Consider the following 27,839-nt stretch of genomic DNA (forward strand, 5'->3'; position numbering starts at 1 on the left):
AAAACTTCCCTAACATGGGAAAGGAAATAGCCACCCAAGTCCCGGAAGCACAGCAAGTCCCATACAGGATAAACCCAAGGAGAAACATGTCAAGACACATAGTAAACAAACTGACAAAAATTAAAACAAAGAAAAATTATTGAAAGCAGCAAGGGAAAAATGACAAATAACATACAAGGGAACTCCCATACGGTTAACAGCTGATTTCTCAGCAGAAACTCTACAAGCCAGAAGGGAGTGGCATGATATACATAAAGTGATGAAAGGGAAGAACCTACAACCAAGATTACTCTATCCGGAAAGGATCTCATTCAGATTCAATGAAGAAATCAAAAGCTTTACAGACAAGCAAAAGCTAAGAGAATTCAGCACCACCAAACCAGCTCTACAACAAACGCTAAAGGAACTTCTATAACAAATGCTAAAAGAAACACAAGAGAAGAAAAGGACCTACAAAAACAAACCCAAAACATTTAAGAAAATGGTCATAGCAACATTCATATCGATAATTACCTTCAATGTGAATGGATTAAATGCTCCAATCAAAAGACACAGGCTTGCTGAATGCATACAAAAACAAGACCCGTATAAATGTTGCCTACAAGAGACCCACTTCAGACCTAGGACACATACAGACTGAAAGTGAGGGGATGGAAAAAGATATTCCATGCAAATGGAAATCAAAAGAAAGCTGGAGTAGCAATACTCATATCAGATAAATAGACTTTAAAATAAAGGATGTTACAAGAGACAAGGAAAGACACTGCATAATGATCAAGGGATCAATCCAAGAATAAGATAAAACAATTATAAATATATATGCCCCCAACATAGGAGCACGTCAATACATAGAGCAACTGCTAATAGCTGTAAATGAGGAAATCGACAGTAACAGAATAATAGTGGGGAAGTTTAACACCTCACTTACACAAATGGACAGACAATCCAAAATGAAACCAGATAAGGAAACAGAAGCTTTAAATGACACAATAGATCAGATAGATCTAATTGATACTTATAGGACACTCCATTCAAAAACAGCGGATTACACTTTCTTCTCAAGTGTGCACAGAACATTCTCCAGGATAGATCACATCTTGGGTCACAAATCAAGCCTCAGTAAATTTAAGAAAATTGAAATAATATCACACGCCTTTTCTGACAAAAATTCTATGAGATTAGAAATGAATTACCTGGGAAAAAATGTAAAAAACACAAACACATGGAGGGTAAACACTATGTTACTAAATAACTAAGAGATCACTGAAGAAATCAAAGAGGAAATCAAAAAATACCTAGAGACAAATGACAATGAAAACACAACAATCCAAAATCCATGGGATGTAGCAAAAGCAGTTCTAAGAGGGAAGTTTCTAGCTATACAAGCCTATCTCAAAAACAAGAAAAATCTCAAATAAATAATCTAACCTTACACTTAAAGGAACTAGAGGAAGAAGAACAAAGAAAACCCAAAGTTAGCAGAAGGAAACAAATAATAATGATTGAGCAGAAATAAATGAAATAGAAACAAAGAAAACAATAGCAAAGATCAATAAAACTAAAAGCTGGTTCTCTGAGAATATAAACAAAACTGATAAACCATTAGCCAGACTCATCAGGAAAAAGAGGGAGAGGACTCAAATCAAGAAAATTAGAAATGAAAAAGGAGAAATCACAACTGACACTGTAGAAATAAAAAGGATTATAAGATATTATGACAAACAACTATATGCCAATGAAATGGACAACCTGGAAGAAATGAACAAATTCTTAGAAAGGTGTAACCTTCCAAGACTGAACCAGGAAGAAATAGAAAATATGAACAGACCAATCACAAGTAATGAAATTGGTACTGTGATTAAATATCTTCCAACAAACAAAATTCCAGGACCAGATGGCTTCACAGGTGAATTCTATCAAACATTTAGAGAAGAGCTTACACCCATCCTTCTCAAACTTTTCCAAAAAATTGCAAGGAAGGAACACTCCCAAACTGATTCTATGAGGCCACCATCACCCTGATACCAAAACCAGACAAAGACACTACAAAAAAAGAAAATTACAGACCAATATCACTGATGAATATAGATGCAAAAATCCTCAACAAAATACTAGCAAACAGAATCCAACAACACATTAAAAGGATCATACACCATGCTCAAGTGGGATTTATCCGAAGGATGCAAGGATTCTTCAATATATGCAAATCAATCAATGTGGTATACCATATTAACAAATCGAAGAATAAAAACCATATGATCATCTCAATAAATGCAGAAAATGCTTTTGAGAAAATTCAGCACCGATTTATGATAAAAACTGTCCAGAAAGTGGGCATAGAGGGAACCTACCTCAACATAATAAAGGCCATATATGACAAACCCACAGCAAACATCATTGTCAATGGTGAAAAACTGAAAGCATTTCCTCTAAGATCAGGAACAAGACAAGGACGTCCACTCTCACCGCTATTATTCAACATAGTTTTGGAATTCCTAGGCTCGGCAATCAGAGAAGAAAAAGAAATAAAAGGAATACAAATTCGAAAAGAAGAAGTAAAACTGTCACTGTTTGCAGATGACATGATACTATACATAGAGAATCCTAAAGATGCCACCAGAAAACTACTAGAGCTAATCAATGAATTTGGTAAAGTTGCAAGATACAAAATTAATGCACAGAAATCTCTTGCATTCCTATACACTAATGATGAAATATCTGAAAGTGAAATTAAGGAAACACTCCCATTTACCATTGCAACAAAAAGAATAAAATACCTATGAATAAACCTACCTAGGGAGACAAAAGACCTGTATGCAGAAAACTATAAGACACTGATGAAAGAAATTAAAGATGATATCAACAGATGGAGAGATATACCATGTTCTTGGATTGGAAGAATCAATATTGTGAAAATGAGTATAGTACCCAAAGCAATTTACAGATTCAGTGCAATTCTGATCAAACTACCAGTGGCATTTTTTATGGAACAAGAACAAAATATCTTAAAATTTTTATGGAGACACAAAAGACTCTGAATGGCTGAAGCAGTCTTGAGGGAGAAAAATGGAGCTGGAGGAATCAGACTCCCTGACTTCAGACTATACTACAAAGCTACAGTAATCAAGACAATATGGTACTGGCACAAAAACAGAAATATAGGTCTATGCAACAGGATAGAAAGCCCAGAGATAAACCCACACGCCTATGGTCAACTAATCTATGACAAAGGAGGCAAGGATATACAATGGAGAAGAGACAGTCTCTTCAATAAGTGGTGCTGGGAAAACTGGACAGCTACATGTAAAAGAATGAAATTAGAACACTCCCTAACACCTACACACAAAAATAAACATAAAATGGATTAGAGACCTAAATGTAAGACTGGACACTATAAAACTCTTAGAGGAAAACATAGGAAGAACACTCCTTGTCATAAATCACAGATATTTTTTGATCCACCTCCCAGAGTAAGGGAAATAAAAACAAAAATAAACAAATGGGACCTAATGAAAGTTCAAAGCTTTTGCACAGCAAAGGAAACCATAAACAAGATTAAAAGACAACCCTCAGAATGGGAGAAAATATTTGCAAACAAATTAATGGACAAAGGATTAATCTCCAAAATATATAAAGAGCTCATGCAGCTCGATATTAAAAAAACAAACAACCCAATCCAAAAATGGGCAGAAGACCTAAATAGACATTTCTCCAAAGAAGACATACAGATGGCCAAGAAGCACATGAAAAGCTGCTCAACATCACTAATTATTAGAGAAATGCAAATCAAAACTACAATGAGGTATCACCTCACACCAGTTAGAATGGGTTTCATCAGAAAATGTAGAAACAACAAATGCTGGAGAGGGTGTGGAGAAAAGGGAACCCTCTTGCGCTGTTGGTGGGAATGTAAACTGATCCAGCCACTATGGAGAACAGTATGGAGGTTCCTTAAAAAACTAAAAATAGAATTACCATATGACCCAGCAATCCCACTATTGGGCATATACCCAGAGATAACCACAATTCAAAAAGACACATGTACCCCAATGTTCATTGCAGCACTATTTACAATAGCCAGGTCATGGAAGCAACCTAAATGTCCATCGACAGACAAATGGATAAAGAACAAGTGGTACATATATACAATGGAATATTACTCAGCCATATAAAGGAACGAAATTGGGTCATTTGTTGAGACATGGATGGATCTAGAGACTGTCATACAGAGTGAAGTAAGTCAAAAAGAGAAAAACAAATATCGTATATTAACGCATATATGTGGAACCTAGAAAAATGGTACAGATGAACCGGTTTTCAGGGCAGAAATTGAGACACAGACGTAGAGAGCAAACGTATGGACATCAAGGGGGGAAAGCTGTGGGGGGATGGGGGTGGTGGTGTGATGAATTTGGTGATTGGGATTTACATATATACACTGATGTGTATAAAATGGATGACTAATAAGAACCTGCTGTATTAAAAAATAAAAAAATAAAAAATAAACCTATATAAAGGTTTAAAACAAACAAAGGAAATATTGAATCACTATGCTGTATACTAGGAACAAGCAAACAAACAACCTCATAGAAAAAGAGATCACATTTGTGGTTACCAGAGGTTGGGGTGGGGGCGGGGAAAATGGATGAAGGTGGTCAAAAGGTACAAACTTCCAGTTATAAGGTAAAAAGTACTAGCGATGTAATGTACAACATGATAAATAAAATAACACTGCTGAATGTACATATAAAAGTTGTTAAGAGAGTAAATCTTGAGCGTTCTCACAACAAGGATAAACATTTTTTTTCTATTTCTTCAAATCTCCATCTATAGGAGATGATGGATGTTCACTAAACTTATTGTGGTAATCATTTCATAATGTATGTAAGTCAAATTATTATGCTGTGCACCTTAAACTTATACAGTGCTGTATGTCAATTACATCTCATTAAAGCTGGAAAAAATTTAAAGTGTTTTGTGATTTTATTAATATAGACTAAACTTTATTAAGCAAATAATAAACACTAAAGAAAGGAAAAATTTAAATCAGCACCAATAATCCAGAAGAATTGATAAACTGCAAATCATTTAAATACTTATCCTTTAATATTAATTATAAAAAAATAACTTCACAAAAGATAGCCAATTATGAGTTCAGTTATAATATTTTCCAATAACGGAATATAATATTCTACATTATTGATAAAAAAAATCAAGTAAGTGGACTTTGGGGTTGACATTAAAGATTTTGAATCTATACCCATCCTGAATAGATGCCATCTGAGGAAATAACTGTGGACAAGATGAAGACTTTCCCTAGAAAATAATTATAGGTATGTTTTAACTAAAAACAAATGAGCAATTTAGGTGCCAAATATCTTAATGAAGCTTAATCTTTTCATTTAAGCATGCTTAATTGAGACTAAGACCCCTATTCATGTAAAGGCTATACTTTTCCTCATCAAATAACCATCAATATTGATACACCAATTTTACCCGGTACATAAGTGTTTACCCGGTACATAATGTTGATTTTCCTGACAACTCTAAATAACGTTCTCCTATTACTAACTCAAAAGAAATTGCAGGCTCAAACATAATATTTCTTTTAAGATAAATTAATTTTATTTTCAAAAAGGTCTCTCAGCCAATGGCTTTATATTTAGCACAGAATATTATTGCCCTTGCCCCCAAAATAAATATACTTGCTTAGCCTTAATTATAAGGCAAAAAATTATGTTTCTCTTGTTTATTAAAAAAAGTACCATGTGTTTTCTTCTTAATAGAACTGTGTAGAAGGAAATGACTGTTCACTTCAGATGAATTTCTCATGATGAAGGCAGAAAGAATAAAAAAATGTCCAATAATTAACTTTTAAAATTATATATGACATTTTTGATCATTCTTTCACATCCTCAGAGATGCAGCATATTGTTAACATAGGAATAAAGATTCTTCCAAACTAATATTCAGAACCAATCTACAAATTTTTAACAAATATTATGATTTTGAACAAATCATTTTGTATTTGGTGACAACTTTCTGTATCTAATGACTATAAATAATAACAAGTTTCCAATGTAAAAAATTACCAATCATAAAGTATCTTAAAATTCTGTAAGAAAAGAAAAATTTAATGCATATATTAACACTGAATAAGTTAACCTTATTCAGTGAAAATTGTTTTTTGTCAGTCAAAAACGATAGTGAAAAACATTGAGGAATTTCAGGCATCTGACTAATAGGTTAACTAAATTCACAAATGCAATCATTTAAATAAATTTTCTATTAATCTTTTTGAAAATAATAAAAACACATTTTTCTATTATAAATATCTATTCGAATATAAAATTAGAAATATTCTAGAAAAGTAGCTACATATTACATTTCTAATGGCCCACAACATATGGCAGGCATTCTTCTATCAATTTTAAAATGAAAATGTTTGTTATATTCTGTATATTCAGATTCTTAACATTCATTTCAAAATCCTGTCCCAAAAAATATAAACTGAATACAAACTGTTACAAGCAGAATCCCAGAAGTATACAGAGGACACGTTAAAGAGAGATGAGGGCAAGTTAAGGAAATCCACAGTGAAGCACACAAGGACTGATGAGATGACAATAGGAAGTCCCTGGGTGCTTTGTTTTTAATATATAAAGTAACTTTATTTTTTTAATTGAAGTATCAATATAATTGATTTACAATGTTGTGTTAGTTTCAGGTGTACAGCAAAGTGATTCAGTTATACATATATATCAATATATATCTGCTCTTTTTCAGATTCCTTTCCCTTATAGGTTTTTACAAAATATTGAGTATAGTTCCCTGTGCTATACAGTAGGTCCTTGTTGGTTATCTATTTTATATATAGTAGTGTGTATATGTTAATCCCAAACTCCTAATCTATTCCTCCCCCCCCACTTTCTCCTTTAATAACTATAAGTTTGCTTTCTATGTCTGTAGGTCTATTTCTGTTTTGTATATAAGTTCATTTGTATTTTTTTTTTAGATTCCACATATAAGTGATATCATATGATATTTGTTTTTCTTTGGCTTACTTCATTTAGTATGATAATCTCTAGGTCCATCCATATTGCTGCAAATGGCATTATTTCATTCTTTTTTATGGCTGAGTAATATTCCATTGTGTGGATGCATCCTAAATGTCCATTGGCAGATGAATGGATAAAGAAGATGTGGTATATATACACAATGGAATATTAGCCATAAGTAAGCCCCTGAGTCTTAAAGGGGCCAAGGAGAGCGGGCAGTGTTACTGGAACCTAGTAAGAGTGGGAAGCTGTTGAAAAAGAGGCACATGACAGGCAATGTGGCCACAGGTAGATGAGTTTGCTCCTACCTGTCAAACATAGCCCCATGGAGGTTAGGGATAAATATCCTGAGCTCTCAATTTTCCCACACACCAAACTCTTGCATGTCCCTCCCACTGGCTGAACCCAGTAGAGTTAGAAGGCTAGTGAGTTTGGATGATGCAGCCCATTGAGATGGACATTCCAGGGGAGAGTGCAGGGCAGAGAGGAGAATGGCTCTGAGGAGGAGAACTCTGGGAATACAAAAATGAGTCTGATTGGGAATTTGGGATTGACAGGTACACACTACCATATTTAAAATAGATAACCAACAAGGACCTACTGTATAGCACAGGGAACTCGATTCAATCTTCTGTAATAACTTAAATGGGAAAAGAAGTTGAAAAAGAATGGATACTTGTATGGGTATAACTGAATCACTTTGCTGTACACCTGTAATTAACACAACATTGGTAATCAACTATACTCTATTATAAAATAGAAGTTTAAAAATTTTTTTTTAAATGAGTCTGCTATTGACCCCCATCCTTTAAGAATTCAGTCCTTTGAGCTCTTTTCTATCTATCTTTCAAATACATATAGTAAGAATATAAACTAGATTTCAACTTAAATTGGAAACAAAATTTAGGAACATGCAATATATTCATACTGGAAAATTCAGAAAACAAGTTCATGTTCTTCTTTGCTTCTTTGTTTAATATATATTAATAGCAGTCCAACATAATTATATATATACATATATATAGTTTTGATTTCACATTGTAATGGCACTTGTTCCAATATAAATTACATTTATAGTCAAAAAATAAAGTTATTTGGATGAAGAAATGATCTTTCTTACTTTTACATCATACCTATCCAGGAAATGTCATCTGCAGGAAATTACTGCATCAAAAGCCTTACAGTAGGGACTTCCCTGGTGGCACAGTGGTTAAGAATCTTCCTGCCAATGCAGGGGACACAGGCTCAATCCCTGGTCCAGGAAGATCCCACATACTGCGGAGCAAATAAGCCCGTGCACCACAACTACTGAGCCTGCGTTCTGGAGCCCGCGAGCCACAACTACTGAAGCCCGTGCGCCTAGAGACCGTGCTCCGCAACAAGAGAAGCCACTGCAATGAGACGCCTGCGCACCGCAACGAAGAATAGCCCCCACTTGCCGCAGCTAGAGAAAGCCCGTGCACAGCAACGAAAACCCAATGCAGCCATAAATAAATAAATAAATATATGTGTTTTTTTTCTTTTTTTTAAAGCCTTACAGTAATTACCTTTTTAAAAGTTAGGCTAAACACAATAAATTATTTTTATATGGAACTACTTTCATATGGCAGCATAAAATAATCAGTCAATGGCTATATCTGAAAAGGAAAACATAACTTCATTTACGCTTGGCATGTTAAGGCATTTCTGCTTATATCTTCCCAAATCTGGCATTGTTAATTTCCTCTATAAATAACCAAGACTCTCTCCCCATATGTCCTATAACATGAATTCTTACTTTAGCAATAGTTGGCTGCTACAACCATGACTACCCATTTGTGGTTATAATCTTACTGAAAAGGAAAACAAGTTTCTTAAGAGAAATTCCACACCTTCAAAGCTGATTTTTGCTCTTTAAAGAGTCTTTATTATGCTTACACAAGCCATGAATTTCCAAGAGACAAACAGGTATACGTTTTGTACACTTATTTGATCACCTTTTTCATGGAACACCTTAAAGAATATTGTTTAAGAAACAATACTGTAGCCATTCAAAATCCCTCACAGCAATTTCAGACAAGGATACATACAAAAACAGGTCCTTACCAGTAGAAGGTACCTTTGCATTAATGTTATATTTTCCCCCCACCAATCCCTGGACCATATTCCACCCCCATCAGAAGGTTCAGTTCATTGCACTGGATGAAGAAAAAAAAGTTTAAAAATGCTTGGTATCATAGCTATTATTATTGACTGGCTGCTTACATTGAAACGATCAGCGTACAGGATTTATAAATTTTTATCATACAGGATTTATAAATCGTACAGGATTTATAAATTTCCTACATCTATGTGCTTTATAATGTGTCTCTAATTCTCAGAAAATATGCAAGAAATACTTTTTGTATATAAGACTGAGAGGAATAAAAAGTTGCTAATATTCAATTTAAAACAATGTCCTATTTATGCCAAAAAATATATAAGAAATAGGTGCCCTAGGTCTCATCTTCAGCTCTCACATGAATTTACTCTGTCACTTGAGAAAAACTGGACTAGTTTATACTCCACCCAACCACCTGTGTGTGTGTGAATGCGTGTGTTTGTGTCTCAAGGTTTTTGGGGATGGTGTATTTCTTTCTCTCTCCTATGCTTTTCCTCTGTCCCTCTAGCCTATTTCCACTAAGAACACAATGTACCCAAAACAAAAGATATACACGATTTCTCAGGGTATTAAAAATAACACAATCAGAGCACTCAAAAGCTATAAATCAGAAACTATACGCATGTATGCTATGCATATGCATGCAGTTGAAAGGCATATTAAAGGTTATATACGTATACCTTTATATACAAAGATGCACACACAAATATATACATATATATATATATATTTTGCTATGTATAGAAAATAAGGACTAAAGAAAAGTACAAGTATACCAACATAGTTACTAGGACCATATATCAAATTAGGCTCTGAACTCTCTGACAGAAGGGCAACAGAGAAATATAATCACAGATTTTCATTATCGGACTCAGTGCAATTCATCAAATGACGTAAAACTCTTTCTCCTTCCCTTCCTCCCTCCTTCTCTCTCTCTCTCAGTCTCAATCTATACACACACACACGTGTGTGTGTGTGTGTGTGTAATCTCTACAGATATAAACATGCAAGAGTTAAATACACACAGTTTTGACTTTTAATCTATCATGTATTTCATAGTTTAATATTTTCAAAGAGCAAATATATCTTTGTATAAATTATATGTGTGAAAGCCTACCATGGCATTAAAACATGAAAAAAATACTAAAAGTATGGCTAGAAAATACATAGATTCTGAAAATCCAGGTTGTTTTTAAGTACAAATGTTCCACCTAGTAGTGTTTTATCTGCCTAGGAACAAGTAGTACTATACTAGAAACCAATTTTTTTAAATAAGGTAACATTTTTACTTTAAGGGGCCTATATGAGGAAGAGTTGTAGGAACCATGAAATACATGTAAAATTTTTAGTTACTCACACATGTGAATCTACACACCCACATAGCACCCTTTAACCACTGTGTAAAATGATCTATGATTTTACATGGTAAACATTTGCAACTGTTACCTTCACTGAGTAGCTTTCTTTCCAACACCTGTTTATAGAAGTATACTGATGACTAGCATGTTTTGAACTGAGACTTGAGGGAATATACTATGTAATAGTCTTTGTGTTACAGTGCCAGGTACATGGTTGGCATGCAACACATTTGGATCGAGCAAATGAAAGAGTAAATAGTTTATCAAGGAAATCAAGTGACAAAGATCATCACTAAATTACCTTCTTTAGTTACAAATGCTGGATCAATCCTAGAGTATGGGATTTAGGGTGATATCTCTACCACCTTACACTTAGAGCCATAAGAATAATCAGGTTCCCCACATACACTCATTCCACTTAAAAACAAAGGAGACACCCACCACAAGTTGTAAATTAACAGCAACATCAGCCCTTGGATTTGTCTCACTTTGGCCGTTTATTTTCAACTTTCGAGTTAGTTGCCAACAAAGGCATTTCACATAAAATTTGGATTTTGAGCTCCTCTTAATAAATCAAATGTCTGGCAACCCTGTACCCGGAGTTGCTCAAGACAACACAAAGTTACACCCAAATGCTGTTGCTCCCTCTAGACAGGGCATGTGCTTTCCAGTAACCACATCACTCACTCCCCAGTATCTGGTACTCCGTTGGCTTCACCCATTTATGTTCACTCCGGGGCCACTGCAAGCATCTGATTTTGTAAGCTCTGCTATGTACAATCCATTTTTAATAATGAAACCAAATCGCAATTTTGGTAATTACTAGCAGTGCAACCTTGAGCAAGTAATTTATTCTCATAGAGTCTCAATTTCATCACCTATAAAACTGTGAAAGTAATCCCTTGTCACATCACAGGGTGACTGTGGAAGGAAATGAGATTATATATGAAAAGGCTTTGTGAACTTGAAAGGCCATATGTATATACAGTATTATTTTTATTTTATTATTAAAGTCCTAATAAGTAAAATTGTGATCATCTTTAAACTATGATATATTCCTAAACAAAATTTAAATTCCTTAGATTAATAGGTAGGAAAAGAAACTACAAATGTTAACAGTGACTTAGATGAACAATTAAAAACTGGTGAATATTAGAATGCAAGCAGAGACTATATCATCAGATGGCATTATTTTTGCTCAATCCACTTGGTCTAAAATAATTTAATCAAATGTAATGTTATTTAAGAAAAGTTAAGGTCAAATTACTTATTAAAATAAAAGACATAGAGCAGGCAGGATATATAATATTTTCATTAATTATTCCCAAATTATCTATAAATAAATATTTGTTTTCTGCATGAAGTATTAATAATATAACTTAAACACATTTAATGTTAAAGTGTCTTAAAGAAAAACAACTATGCTTAAAGTAATTCTATAACAAAGAATTATAGAATTAAAATCTAAATATCACTCTTACCTAAAGTTTTACAGTAAAGTCTTAATTTTAAATGTATTTTTATATCTTTATTGCTATCATTTTAATTTCAAGTTCTCCCTTTAATATGAGTGTGTATGTATATTCAGTTTTTAAAATTGGAACCTTCTATTTCTGAATAAATTTTCAAAAAATCATTTCTATTCACAGCATATAGGCACAAATTCCAGTTGTGTGTTTTCCTCCTTCACAGTTCCACATCTCTTATTCACTGACTTTGTTTCTCTTGCCTAATAATGCTGATGGTTACCCAATTTTGAATCCTTAGTAACTTGTGCTAAAGATGTTTGATATTGTATGCATACTATCATAAACATTATGCAAAAACTACTATGCTGCCATATATAATTATATTTCTATACAAAAAATATATTTCCCTTTGGCCAATTTTTTCATTACTGAATACATAAACGTCACTGGGGTACCCCATTTACTTAATGGACTTTATTAACTTGATCAAAATCCATCACTAGAGTGAATCCTTTAGTTTCATATAACAAACCTCCTGCACTTTTTTCTCTGGATCCTGACTGAGTTTTGGCAAGCATGATCATACCTTCAATGATATGTGACTTTCAGATATAAAAAAAGGTGCTTTTCATATTCTCCATAGTTTACTATGATATATTCCTATTAGATGTACCATTAAAAACTAGTGAATATTAGCATGCAAGCAGCTTATTGTTGTGTTTATCTTTAGTAGCCATAATAATTACCATGTACTGAATGCCTATCTTGAGCAGGGCCTTAAATATTAAGCCACTGAATCCTTGTCATAACCCTCTACATATTGTAACATTAGTTTACAACTAAGGAAAACGAAGCTAAAGAAAGGTTAAGTAACTTGATCCCTGCCTCACAGCCCATAAGCAAATGGCAGAGACAGAATTACAACACAAGTCTTTTCAGATCCCAAAGCCCCAAATGCTTTCTAAGCAATAGCTTTTCAAGCTATTTTCATTGTCCTCAGGGATGAATAAACTCCCTAAAACTCGAAATAGTCAGAGATCATTATATAAATAGTGGATGCTGAAAAAATCTCTAAAGATTTATGAGCCCATTGTGAAGGCAGTATAAATTATGTGAGTTGAAATAAAACCCATAATGACAGGATTCAGTGATTGATATGTGCTTCATTACCATTATTTACAAGTAAGATATACTACAACCTAATGTTTAAATTTCCCTCAATTCATTTATTTAATCAAAAATAGGAAGGAGTAATTTTTTAATAAAGAGAATCATTTTTTATGATTTAAATTAAATTAAATCCTATTTAATTTTTTTTTCTGTCTAGTAAATTCTTACGGTGACAATTTGAATCTCATTTTGTAAAATAAATCCAAAAATTATATTGATTTTACTATATTTGGTCTTCAATGCATTTTATATATCATTTTATTTATTCATGAATTAAGAAAGATTAATGCTTAACTCAAGCACCTAACACTTTTTTAGTCTTAAATATAATTTTTTAAAGAAATATATAAGTGTTTACACAAAAGCATAAACTAGTAACATTTTTCAGGATTATACATTGTGTAAGAACACAAATTCTGAAATTCAAACCCTAAAGACTGACATGTGAGGTTGGTCCTGAAGTCTTGTTTCTCCTTTTAAGCCTATACATTCCAATTTAATCCAAAGCTGGTAACCAAGAGGAAGTATAGCTTTTAGAAATAAATATCTATATGATTCAGTTTATTTCTATTCATTCATTATATCATTGATCCATTCATTTTTTATATAGGGATATATATGTGTATATATATATATATATATATACACACACACACATACACACACACACACACACACACACATATATATATATACTCGACTTGCCACCAAAAAATGATTTGTGATTCCAGATTCCTCAGTTCCTCATGTTAATAGGTATGCAGGCAATCAGGTTGCTAAAATTAAAAGTAGTTACTGAGATTGAATATTAAACTCCTCTCTGAGACTCCTTGTAGCCAGTAACAGAAAAAAAGACAATGATGCTGACTTCTTTGCAGCTATAACTATCTCTTCAGCTTGTCAGAATAATCGAAAATATTTTCAGATTTCTGTAACTGTTTGAAAACTACAACATTTTTTCAAGGTTACTGATGATTTCATACAAAACATGCATGCAGACAATATTTAATGATATATAGGTAATGTTTACAAGTTATCAGGAGAAGTAGTCAACATTAACACCAAAATGCTGCTACAAATGTGTTGCTTCGGAAATGTTCTAATTTAACAGTGATGGGTTAAATTCACTTCTGTTTCAGAATCATATTTGACTCCAGTCAGTGCCCCAGACTAAATTATTATACTTTGTTGTTTACAACCACATAAATATCCTGCATCTGAGAGAAAATAAGCCAACACTAACTAACTACTTATTAGTTTTTAGCCTTTGTGATGTGTTTAGTGTGAAGTAAACACCATACCAGGGTGTTTTAATAGAAAAAAATACAAGAGAATCAAGACAGTTTCTGCCAAAGGTTGATAAGCTACTGGAGAGGTAAGAATACTTGGTTCACCTTGTGCATTGCTAGTAGGAGTATAAAATGGTATAGCTGATGTGGAAAACAGTATGGCAGTTCCTCCAAAAATTAAATACACGATTACCATATGGTCCAGCAATTCTACTTCAAAAGAACTGAAAGCAGGGCTCCAACAGATATTTGTATGCCAATCTCATAGGAGCATTATTCACAATAGCCAAAAGCTAGAAACAACCCAAATGACCCATCACTGGATAAGTAAAATGTGGTATATATAGATACAATGGAATATTATTCAGCCTTAAAAAGTAATGGAGTTCTGAAACATGTTATAACAATGTGGATGAAATTTGAAGGCAATATGCTAAGTAAAATAAGCCAGACACCAAAGGACAAATAGTGTATGATTATACTTACATGAGGGGCCTAGAGTAAATTTACAGACACAGAAAATAGGATGGTGGTTGCCAGGAGATGGGGGGGAAAAGAAATTGTAAAGTATTGCTTAAAAATTTCAGTCTTGGAAAACGAAAAAATTCTGGAGATGGATGGTAGTGGTGGTTGCACAGCAATGTGAATGTACTTAATGTCACAAACTGCACACCCAAAAATAGTTAAAATGGCAAATTTTATGTCATGTATATTTTTCCACAATTTAAAAATAAATTTAAAAAGAATACTTGGCTTACTCTTCTAAGGTTTTTTTTTGCTTATATTAATTTCCATTCATCATTCACTAGCTTTGAAAGTATCACTTATGTGAACACTTAATGTGTTCCTCTGGCCAGACCAGAAAGCAAAATGTAAGGAGAAATTCCTATGTTCTATTTTCTATTACATTTCTATTTCTATTGTATGGTACCCCATGACATAATATTGCAGTGGTTCTCAAACAGGACCTTAGTTAAAAAGAACAGAGCCCAAGGCCACATAAGAATTACAGAATCAGAATATTTGAAGAGTCCTACCCAAGAATTTTTTTTAACTCCCCAGTAATTCTGATCATAAACCTTTTTGGGAATGACTTTGCTTTTTTACTCGGTGTGTGGTCTTAGCTGAATACTGACAGAAACTGATTTTTCAGAGCTGTGGAAACACCATAATCTAACACTCTCATTAAGAAATAAACACATTTAGGAATTGGAAACATTTCCAAGATTCCTTCCAAAACTGAATAACATAACATGAAAGCTTTCACTGTCTTTCATCCACTATCTAGGCTCTTGTGGTTAGCAAAAAGCAATAATATATTCATTCTATACCTAAGGCCTTTATAAGAACAGCATGATCCCAGAAAGTCTAATAATCTCCATTGATCCATAAAATTTGATGGCAATATCATTATGGATCCATCCTAAACTAATTCCCTTTAATATAAGCATGAATTATATATTCCAGTCATAGTATATGAAGTCTAAACTCACTTAGTCAGGCTGATATTGGAAAATACACTTATTTAACACATGATGGCCTTACCAGAAAATATGTTTAAGTTGACCCAAGATCTTCTAATATGTATGTTAAAAAAATCTTATAAAAAACAAATTAGCTTCAAAAGTTCTAGAGTACATTAGAAAACTGTCTTTCTAAGGGGAAAATATTACCAATTACATGGGCATAAACTCTGAAGTTTCTTCTCCTCTGAACCCATTTTTCACATAAGCATCAAATAAATTTTCTTCACACACAACTCTGAGCAAGTCATTCTTGTAACTTAAGCAATGGGAACAAAAAGTGCCAATTCTTCAGGCCTTTTGCCTGTTAATGCAAAGCCCAAACTCCCTAGTGCAGCATTAAGGTCACTAGGCTATGACCCCAAATATTTTAGGGACTGCATTAGCCACACTGTTTCAGTTGTTTATCACCACAGAGTCAAAATTACAAGACACAAGAGACTGAAATGGGTTCTACTCTCCATGTATTCCTTCCTTGGTGTGGCACTCAGTTAAGCCCATATTGCCCCTGCACCCTTCCTAACCTGCTGCCTGATGTCGGGGTTCTTTATCTGTGTGAACTTAGCCCTAGAGCTGGAGCTGCTCCCTTTTCAATCAGGGAATGACCAAGGGCTGCTCCTGCTTGATAATCCAGCCTCTGTGAGTGTGGCAGGGTACAAAAGAAGGCATTCCCATCCTTTCATCACCTTTCCTGATGGCAAAGAAAGTGGTCCCATCAGGACATCCAGTCACAACTCTTACCTCAGGTCTCCTGTCATCTCTTTTCGAAATGTAATCTATGAACATAATTTTTCAGCAAGCATAAATTTTAAACCAAGAAGTACTTCAAGAGAGAATTTACGGGTGCCATTTGTTCCACTGTCTTTTTGCAGAGGTGCAGCTTATATTTGAGAATAAGCACAAATATCTCAGCCAATCTTGCTTAAAAACAACAGATAATAGTCATAGTTTTAAAAATTCTAGCTGCATCCCATAAGACAGAAAAATCATTATATACAGGATCCACTCGGGGGATATTCCTGAGGTCTCCTACAGTATCAACTAACCTTCCCCAAAATCATTCGTACTATTTTTCTTGAGCTGCAGTCATTGTGGACTCGTTTAAGTTTCTTCTTACACAGACTTATACCTTCCCAACTGCATACCTACATTCACCCTGTATTTTCTACCTGGACATCGTTACATCCTTCACTGCTTTTTCTACCTGGTAACGTGACCTTCCTTCGAAGGATGTCCTCACTCTCTCCCCCGTTGTGGTGCTTTCCATGGCCCTTCCAACTGGAACTGAGCTCCTCATCTGTAAATTCTCATGGCATTTTTTTTTTTTTTTTTTTTTTTTTGCGGTATGCGGGCCTCTCAACTGTTGTGACCTCTCCCACTGCGGAGCACAGCCTCCGGACGCGCAGGCTCAGCGGCCACGGGTCACGGGCCCAGCCGCTCCGCGGCATGTGGGATCTTCCCGGACCGGGGCACGAACCCGTCCCCTGCATCGGCAGGCGGACTCTCAACCAATGTGCCACCAGGGAAGCCCTCTCATTGCATTTTATTTATGCCCCTTTTGAGCCACTTAAGCACATTCTTCCATCCACCAAAGAAGTCTGAATACAGATTGAATATCCTTTGCCAGATTTTATCAGTATGATTGAGTGAGCTTATACTCACTGAAAGCAGAAATCTTGTATCATTTATCTTTGCATTCATACCAATATCTTACCAGTAATTTTTAGTCAACTAATGAATGATATTAGAAAATTATTCACTATCTAAGAAGTCACTCTTATTAAGATCATTTTAAGTGGATCTCTTTGGTTAAAAATAGAACAAATTTGAAATAGAACAAAATAGAACTGTATCATGAATTAATATGGTGGTAACCATAAATTTAATACATTTTCATAAACAGAGCTAAAGGAAGTCTCTGCTGTCTGTTACAGAATAAAAGAAATATAGCATCTTTCCAACCCTGTTCCTGTCTTCTCTCCATGTATTCTTTACTATATATTCCACTTGCTTTAACTGCTGTTAGGTTCAAGGTCTACAATCATTAGGCCTCATGTGAGGCCTAATGATTGTATCTAAATAGCACTGTTGTATCTCTTGTATCTAAATAGCAATATGATATTGCAACCTTTAGATACAAGGCACTTGGAATTGCCTTTTTATTTTGATTATGCATGCTCCATAACAGTATCTCCAAAAGCAGTCTACAGCAAGGAAACAAAATCATTAAATAACAAATTTCTAATATTCTAAAGTCAACACTGTGGTCATTCTCTCTTTTCCCTTCTTGAAATTATGTCAGTTTCTATGATTATCTTAATTACCTATTTGCTTACTTGCGTACTGTACTTCTTTAACAATATCTACACAGCTATCCCACTGACACTAGAATATAATTTCTATGAAAGCAGAGACTCTACCCCGTGGACTGAAAACAGTGTCTGGCATTACAAGAATCACTGCATAAATATTGAATGAGTGAACAGCATCATCAATTAACACTTTCCCTTCTGAAAACTATATTTTCAAGACAATGAAATGATAGGGTTATTCTGGAGTCTTTTATATAAATGTCTTTTATTGAAACAAGCCTAGATTGCTTGTTTCAAGCAATCTGAAAATGGTTCTTAACCCAGGGAAGAGGAGGAGGAAACACAAGGAGCTTGTAGTACACACTGCAGCTGATCCTGACTTAGGGAGTCTAGATTATGGGCTGGATATGGTATGCATCAGCATGCATTTTTTTAATAGCTCCTCCTTAGGTGATTTTTTCAGAATTCAAACTCAGAGCCCAAGTTCTCAACAGCTGAATGTCTTCCTCTATACACTGAATTACCTCAGGTCGTTAGTCTCCCACTAGCAGCGCAGTGCCAGGCCCTCCTATGCCTCAGGGCCATATGCAAAGTCCAGCACATACAATCCCAGAGGCCTGGCTCTGGCATCAGGAAAACTAAAGGCAAGAGATATGCCAAAGGCCAGAAACCCTGGCTAGGTTGACTCTTTCCATGCCTTTCTTGGGAACTTGGTACTAAATGGAGCCCTGGGACCACTACTGGCTTGGCTTGGCTGGCTGGTCCCCACTGACAAGGCTAAGTGGGGAGGGGAGATGAGAAGTCCATCCTACAAGGCTCCTCTGGGTGGGTGTACTGATCAGGGCTTTATAAAAATAATCTTAGGGGCTTTGCCTATTAAGAGATATCATAGACAGCAGGTAATAAGCCCCTCAGACACATTCTACCAGGACTCCCTGGGACTATATAGCCTTTGAGGATTGGAGACCCCGTGAACCCCTCCTCTGAAGCAGTGCTAAAGAGGAACCAATTCTCCCTTTTCTGACTGGGTACCATGCAGGGCACATTTGTCTACATGAGAGGCGGATAAGCACAGGGACTAAAAATGGGGTTTGGAAGCCAAGGTGTTGCTCAGGCAATCCTGATGGGGACCCATGATTGAGAAGTGCTCCAGGGCCTTTGACATTTTGACATTTGACATTTCTAGGCTAAATCATGATTATGAATATGATTAATCATAATCATCATTGTATACCAATCTCTCCTCCCACTGACACATTTTTAGTTACAAGTAACAAGCCAACCTTGCGAAGAGGCTACAAAAGGACAGTCTAAGAGGTACAGAAGGAAATTAAGTATATGTACTTCAGGACTTCTAAACACCAGTTTAAGTTTAAGATGAAAAATAAATAATGTGAATTTTCTAATTAATAAAAAACTTGCTCAATTATTTTCATATAGATGATGGTAAGTGTCCAATTATTATGAATTTAGATCCCACTGGATACAATTAATGACAATAGTAATAAGAAATTACATCCTTTGCACCAGTAAAATTTATAATGGAAAGTTGAGATATGAATTTTAAAATATACAAGAAGGTATATAATTTTTCAAAATTCTTTTAGGGGAAACATGTACACCCCTGGATCCTAGTTTAATTTCCCTTTTTACTGTATGCTATGGAAAGTTCCATAATATGAAAGAACCCAATAATATATAAATTTATTATACAATGCATGTGAACAAAGTTTAAAAATTAAGACTGTCTAGAATTAGTGTATACTATGTTGCCCCATAACCTTAATTAAGCAAATCAGAAAATAAATGACAAAAATTTTTAACTAGCCAAAGGAGCTTTCAAAAATTCCACAGTTGGGCTTCCCTGGTGGTGCAGTGGTTGAGAGTCCGCCTGCCGATGCAGGGGACGTGGGTTCGTGTCCCAGTCCGGGAAGATCCCACATGCCGCGGAGCAGCTGGACCCGTGAGCCATGGCCGCTGAGCCTGCACGTCTGGAGCCTGTGCTCCGCAACGGGAGAGGCCACAACAGTGAGAGGCCCGCGTACCGCAAAAAAAAAAAAAAAAAAATTCCACAGTTGATTAAGTCAAAGTGTTAGGTGATTGAAGAAATACTGGAAATAGGTACAGGGCTCCTTATCAGGAGGGAGACAAGAAAAGGAAAAAAGAGCAATCCTAAGAACTGCAAAACTTAGAGCAATCTGAAGCTATTAAAGAAAGGATAAATACTGCCATGTATCTAAATATTACAGGAAAACATATGACTGTATTACTGCAGAGGGCAAAAACAGATATTTGATAGTTATACCAACCTCCAAAAGAAGCAAAATGGACAAAGGAGGAAAAATCATATTTGTTTAATGAAGAAAAAAATACTGAAATATATTTTTATCAAGAATGAATAAATTAACTTGTCCCTCCCTAAACATTCATTAGAAAATTCATTCTTGTGGAACAAATTCTTTCACCAATATTTCTGAATATGTGTTAATGTGCAAAAGCATATATATATATATTTTTTTTTTTTTTTAAAGAAGATGTTGGGGGTAGGAGTTTATTAATTAATTAATTTTATTTTTGCTGTGTTGGGTCTTCGTTTCTGTGCGAGGGCTATCTCTAGTTGTGGCAAGCAGGGGCCACTCTTCATCGCGGTGCGCGGGGCTCTCATTATCGCGGCCTCTCTTGCTGCGGAGCACAGGCTCCAGACGCGCAGGCTCAGCAGTTGTGGCTCACGGGCCTAGTTGCTCCGCGGCATGTGGGATCCTCCAAGACCAGGGTTCGAACCCGTGTCCCCTGCATTAGCAGGCAGATTCTCAACCACTGCGCCACCAGGGAAGCCCAAAAGCATATTTTTATAGTTACCTTTATTATGTCTATAATTTGATATTCTCACACAGTCTCCTTAATTGATAATGCTCATACTGTTAACATAATATTATCAGCTTTTTTAAAAGACTGATCTTCCTTCTGTAATTTCTCCTAGTGCCATGGTTACATTTCGGTTCATGTTGTTTTCTGTGCAGAAATGCCCTTTACCTTCTTCTTTCATCTTTGATTCCTATTTCCATCCTCGATGGAGATGCACCACTCTTTTCAGCCTTCCTTGACAACCCCACCCAGAGTTAGGGTCCTTTGTCCCATAGCTCCTTATATGTACTTTTAATATATTAATAATGAAGCACTATATTATAAAATTGTTCTTTACTAAATTCTTTCTTAACAAAAAAAAACCCCATTTCTTATTCTTTTTATTATCTCCATGGCCTATCAAAGAGTGTGATATAAACTGGACATTCCATAACTACCTACTGAATGAAGGGCATGCAGAAAGGTCCTAAAATCTTGCCATTGTGACCGAAATCATGAAATAAGCTTAGATTGTATATTTTAATAAGCAAAGCCAGAGAAAACATTTTTATTTAGGTTTCATGTTCATGGCAATAAAAGGCAGTCTGTTGGAAGGTGTGAAATTCAATTATCATGCTGTTACTATGATATCATTTGAAAACACAACTTAGTACATTAATATATACTGCATTGGTACTTATTTCTTTATCTTAAATAAAGAAATAAAACTACCCATTTTGATTGTTTCTGACACACTACTCATAAGAGAATCACCAAGATGAAATATTTACATGTTCAAAAGATTACTGATATTTGGAAATGTATATAATTTGCAACAAGGCCATATTATTTGCAAACATGATCTGAAAAAATAAAAATAGCATTAGCAGAGGAAATCAAACAATGCTCAACTTTATTAAGTCCTGAAATAAACACATGTATATGTATATACATATGTACATGCATATATTTCTATAAATCAAAACTGAGATCAAAGTGAGTGTATAGTTTTGTATTTTTAACAAAGCATTAAATTGGGAACATTTCCTCTGTCATAAACTAATCTCATAAAATATTCTTCAAAATTGGTTAAGGTTCATATGTGGATATGCTGTAAATTATTTAAATATTCTCTAACCTTGGGAACTCTTTACAAATATATTCTTCAATGAACATTATATTTGTGTACCTTTCTGATTATTTAGGCTAAGAGAAACTAATTTTCTTACTGTTTTCTTTTTTCCTACCATTTGGGTATTTCTTTCAGATAATTTTTTTTCATAAAAACAAAATGCCTTCAACATGAAAAAAAATAACATTTGCATTTCAATATTATGCTGGTTGTTTTTTAGTCCTGGTATTTATATTATGGACAGTAAAAAGGAATGATCTGAAATTTGGGCTATTAAATCACAGAAATTTATGGCAATAGAATTCTGAGGATATTATTTAGATCATTGTGTCTTTGAATACCCACTCTTTCAGATCTCATATGAAAAAGTCTTCCTAAAGAGATGGCAAAGTATAATGTCCCTTGGTAAACAGTAACGTGAACATTAAAATGTAAAAATGTTTCAAGTAAACTGCTTAATTTCAAATAACCTACTTAATTTAAATAAATCTACTTAATGGCTAATAACTTATAAAAATAAGTAAGCAGATAGTGCTAAAGATGTTTGAATAACTACTAACGAGGCACTTTCAAAGCTACAGAAAAGAAGCAAATATTATCCTGCATTTTAGAAGTTGCAATCCGGGTAATTATTAATTATTCCAAAATTAACTGTTTAGGTTTGCGATATAGGATCACTGCAGTCTAATCTCCACATGATGCCAATGATTTTACACTTGGTCTTCAAAGTGGATTGCCGTGAAAAAAAACATGCACTGGACTTAGAAGACCATTATACACAAAAGAATTAATATAGAAATTTTCAAATATTTACATGTTCAAAAGATTAATGATTCTTGAGAAATGTGTACGATAAAACAATATGCAACAAGGTCATATTCTTGTCAATATTGTTTAAAATATCAAAATAGTGCTAACAGAGGAAATAAAATACAGTTTAATTTTATAAAATTCTGATAATTAAAGACTTGAAAAGTGATTAAAATCCCAAATAAATATAGAAAATAACATTGTGTGATTCTCTAACAATTTGAAACACTATTATAAATGCTGTCAAATATATGTTCACATCATATCAAGAAAAATGGTAAAATTATTTTAATAAGGAGTAAAAAGTAGAAAAAGCAAGATTCAATTACCTATTAAAACTATATCTATCCATAGTAAAGAAATTAAAAAGTGAAAACACAACTAATTTCATTTTCTATTTATTGTTCCAACTTGGCTTATTATTTTATAGATCAAAGTAATAAGCACCTTGAAAAAGAGGAGTTTTGCAGTTACGATGGGGAAACCATCATGACTACAATCCAAAAGCAAGTAAATCATGAATAATGTTACAAATAAGTACATATGAAAGTAGAACATACACAACTCTGCAACTCTGCTCTTATGTTCATCAGATGATATTTTAAAACTGGACAGAATTCTGACACACAAGATTTGTGTAGGTGAAGGCTTAATATATAATCTTCAAGTAGAACATGGTCTTCTGGGACCATAAACTATTTATGATTTAAAAAATTCAAAGGGAGAGAGGGAACAGGAAAGAGCACTAATATTTCCTGGGTGCCTTCTACAATACATATAGAAATTGCAACACCTATTATTAAAACTCAACAGCTAAACACCTATATATTTATCATGTAACTTAAGAGATCTTTAAATCATCTGTAAGTAGTAAATATTTGCTTGTTGACACCCAAATATAAGGTCCAGATCATTACACACATCATTTAACTTAATCCTCTCAGTAACTCAATTAAGTTAGTATGACTACGTGCATTTTCCAGGCAGGGAAACTGAATCCCAGGACATTGGGTAATTTACCCAGAATCATACTAGTAGGTAGTAGAGTCAAACACAGATTATTCTAGCTCCAACCCTCTGCTTTCATAATGCATCCCACTGCCTACCATATGGAAAAGCATGCATTTGGCAAAACTCTTCATTTAATGATGAATGATGACCACAGTCTCAAAGGAAATACTATTCTGCTGTGTATAATGTTAGGATTCAGTAGCCGATCACCTCACATCAAACTTCCATCTCTAGTCTTTCACTGAGGAAACTCTGGCTTTTGAGGGAAAGACAGCTGATCCCAAAGTAATTTGCCTGTAAAAGGAAGTAGTCTATTACCTTGCCTTAAATAATGCAGCATTCAGTTATTACTTCCTGTCAGAGTGACAGTTTAAGCACAAGGCATTAAAAAACTGTTTTCTCCTGTTCTAGCTGTCTGTTATTTATTGCCTCATACACTACTTGTCTGGAAGTGATGGATAAATATTTGAAGGGAAAGATCCATCATTCTGGGTGCTCCATGAAATTCAAGATGGATAAAAGTCAATGTTTCAGGCTCATCTACTTTTAGCTTTCTTTCTATAATAAGCTAAAAACAAGCTTTAAGTGTTTTAAAAGATTCTTCTAGTAAAAAACAAACAAACAAACAAATGAAAAACAGCTTTATCAGTTTCTGCATCAATTTCTAAAGAATGGTTTCTATTCCAATATGTTAAGGATTATTTTTTTCAATTTTGGGAAAAAACAAATGTATCTGAAATGATTAAATTGTCTTTCTGACAATACGGTTTTGAGACTATGACTTATTCTTTGGATTATGTTTTAACATAACAAAAAGAGAAGCAAGCAAATACTGGCACTATCAACACAGTCACATGCTATTTCTATAAATCAGAGTGAAACTCCAAACTGCACATCAAAAATCTTTTCTTAAAACCAAGATCAATTTATTTATAACAATAATACTTGCAAATACTCATTAAACACTACTGCACTTTGAGCCAGCAACCCTGCTAAGATTTTTTACATAAATTATCACATTTAATGTGATAGTTCTTCCCCTGATAACTATTTTTTCTTCCCCTGATAACTAGTGGCTCTCCCCCACCTCCTTAAGTATTTGCTTGAAATTATCTCAATGAAGCTTTCCCTTACCATCTTCCGTAAAATTGCAATCCTTCCTTTCCCTGTACTCTCTGTTGTCTTTCCTTCCTTTATTTTATTTTTTCCCATAGCATTTGTCACTAACAGATATAGCATATATTCTACAAATTGTATTTATTTATTGCCTACCTCTCCAAACGTGAATCTAATCACCACGAGGGCACAGATATTGTAATTATTTGTTTATGATTTCTTCATACCTGTTTTCTTCAGTGTTGTAGCCCCAATGTCTATGATAGTGGCTGGCCCATCGTTGGTACCAAAAATATTAATTTAATGAAGGTGTTTAGTCTTTATGAACAACCCTTTGAGATATTAACATATTCTGTTGAAAAATCTAAGACTGAAAAGATATATAAAAGTAACTTACTGAAGTCATAAAGCAAGTAACTACTCAGGCAGGTTTACGGACTCTCAAGTTCAATCCTCTCTATTCACTATACTGCTTCTAGAAAACAGAACATCCCAACCAAAGTCTGTCTATTTGTTCTACGGACTTACAGATCTTTGAATAAATGATGAACAGGTCAAGAAATTATAGCAAGGAAATATACCTTTTAAATACCCTTCATGACTGGTCCTCATTTTTTTTTCTTTTTTGACGGGTCCTCCTTGAGAAGGTCATTTACGTGGATGAGCAGGTAGTTTTGGAAGGGACGCAAATGGGGTTTGAGGGAGAACAGGGATCAGCTCAGACCATCTGTATCAACCCTGGAAATCAATGTGTTGACAGATGTCACAGCCTGTTTTCCCTCATAACCAGTAACCTGAATGTCATGAAATATTTGCTGAGACAAGAAAATGAATTATACACAAAATTTAAGCTTATGTAAGGACTTTACTTGAAAAGAAAAAATAGTGAAAAACTATAGATATTTGAAATCTTTATACCCCATATGATACATACTTAATAGTGCACATTTTCTTACTGCAGTATATATTTAAGTCTTGTTTACTATATTTTTTCATCTATCTTTCTCTAGCCCATTTTGAAAATAAAATCAAGTAATTCAATTTCCCGTTACACACACCACATATATTCACTTGTATTCTTTCTTTTCCCCCATGCTCTCAAACAACAATCAGAGCCACAAGCAAAGATTGGTCCACATTTGAGGAACTTGATGGAAAGAATATATTTTGCTATTGCCAGAATAGAGGGAGATGATTAAATTAGGAAGGTAACTACTTCAAAGAAAATATCTTAGCCATAAAGAATGGATGAAAGAATGTCTCCCATGGCAATAGAAATAAAAACAAAAATAAACAAATGGTATCTAATCAAACTTACAAGTTTTTGCACAGCAAAGGAAACCATAAAAAAAAAAAAACAATGAAAAGACAATCTATGGAATGGGAGAAAGTATTTGCAAATGATGTGACAGATAAGAGCTTAATCTCCAAAATATACAAACAGCTCATACAACTCAACAACAAAAAAATAAACAACCCAATCGAAAAATGGGCAGAAGACCTTAACAGACATTTCTCCAAAAAAGATACCGATGGCCAACAGGCACATGAAAATATGCTCAACATCACTAATTATTACAGAAATGCAAATCAATACTACAATGAGGTACCACCACACACCGGTCAGAATGGCCATCATTAAAAAGTCTATAAATAACAAATTCTGGAGAGAGTGTGGAGAAAAGGAAACCCTCCTACACTGTTGGTAGGAATGTAAATTGGTGCAGCCACTATGGAGAACAGTATGGAGGTTCCTCAGAACACTAAAAATAGAATTACCATATGAGCCAGCAATTCCACTCCTGGGAATATACCTGAACAAAACTATGATTCAAAAAGAAACATGCATCCCTATGTTCACAGCAGCACTATAAACAATAGCCAAAACATGGAAGCAAACTAAATGTCCACTGACAGATGAATGGATAAAGAAGATATGGTACATGTATACAATGGAATACTACTCAGCCATAAAAAGAATGAAATAATGCCATTTGCAGAAACATGGATGCAACTAGAGATTATCATACTAAGTGAAGTAAGTCAGAAAGAGAATGACAAACACCATATGATATCACTTATGTGTGGAATCTAAAATATGGCACAAATGAAACTAACTACAAAACAGAAATGGACTTATAGACATAGAGAACAGACTTGTGGTTGCCAAGGGGGAGGGAGCGAGGGAGGGGGATGGACTGGGAGTTTTGGGTTGGTAGATACAAACTATTACATTTAGAATGGATAAACAATAAGGTCCTAATGTCTAGCACAGGGAACTGTATTCAATATCCTGTGATGAACCATAATGGAAAAGAATATAAAAAAAGAATGTCTCTATGTGTACAACTGAGTCACTTTGCTGTACAGCAGAGATTGGCACAGCATTGTAAATCAACTATACTTTAATAAAAGAAAACTTCAAAAAAACAGAATCAATATCCAGCTGCTCCTACTTTTCCTACTGACCGTTTTCTTCTCACCACTCCCCTGGACTAGAGTGACAGTTATGGTAGGAATTGTAAGACTGGAATTTTAAACTTTAACAGAGTTAAGTAACTTTTTAGAAAGAGTTTGCCTGAACCATTTTGTTTATTCTTTTGTCTA

The 27,839-nt window shown here is 34.4% G+C and overlaps 1 protein-coding gene across 1 annotated transcript in view; it reads right to left on the reverse strand.

The window, feature by feature from the left end:
- NAALADL2 (N-acetylated alpha-linked acidic dipeptidase like 2) overlaps nucleotides 1-27,839 on the reverse strand; it is a 1,488,397-nt gene that overhangs the window by 1,246,679 nt on the left and 213,879 nt on the right. The window lies entirely within an intron of this gene.

This window comes from Delphinapterus leucas, chromosome 4 (assembly GCF_059928025.1).
Source record: "Delphinapterus leucas isolate spDelLeu-1000000601 "Yukka" chromosome 4, BTC_Dleu_Yukka2, whole genome shotgun sequence".
Classification (NCBI taxonomy): domain Eukaryota; kingdom Metazoa; phylum Chordata; class Mammalia; order Artiodactyla; family Monodontidae; genus Delphinapterus; species Delphinapterus leucas.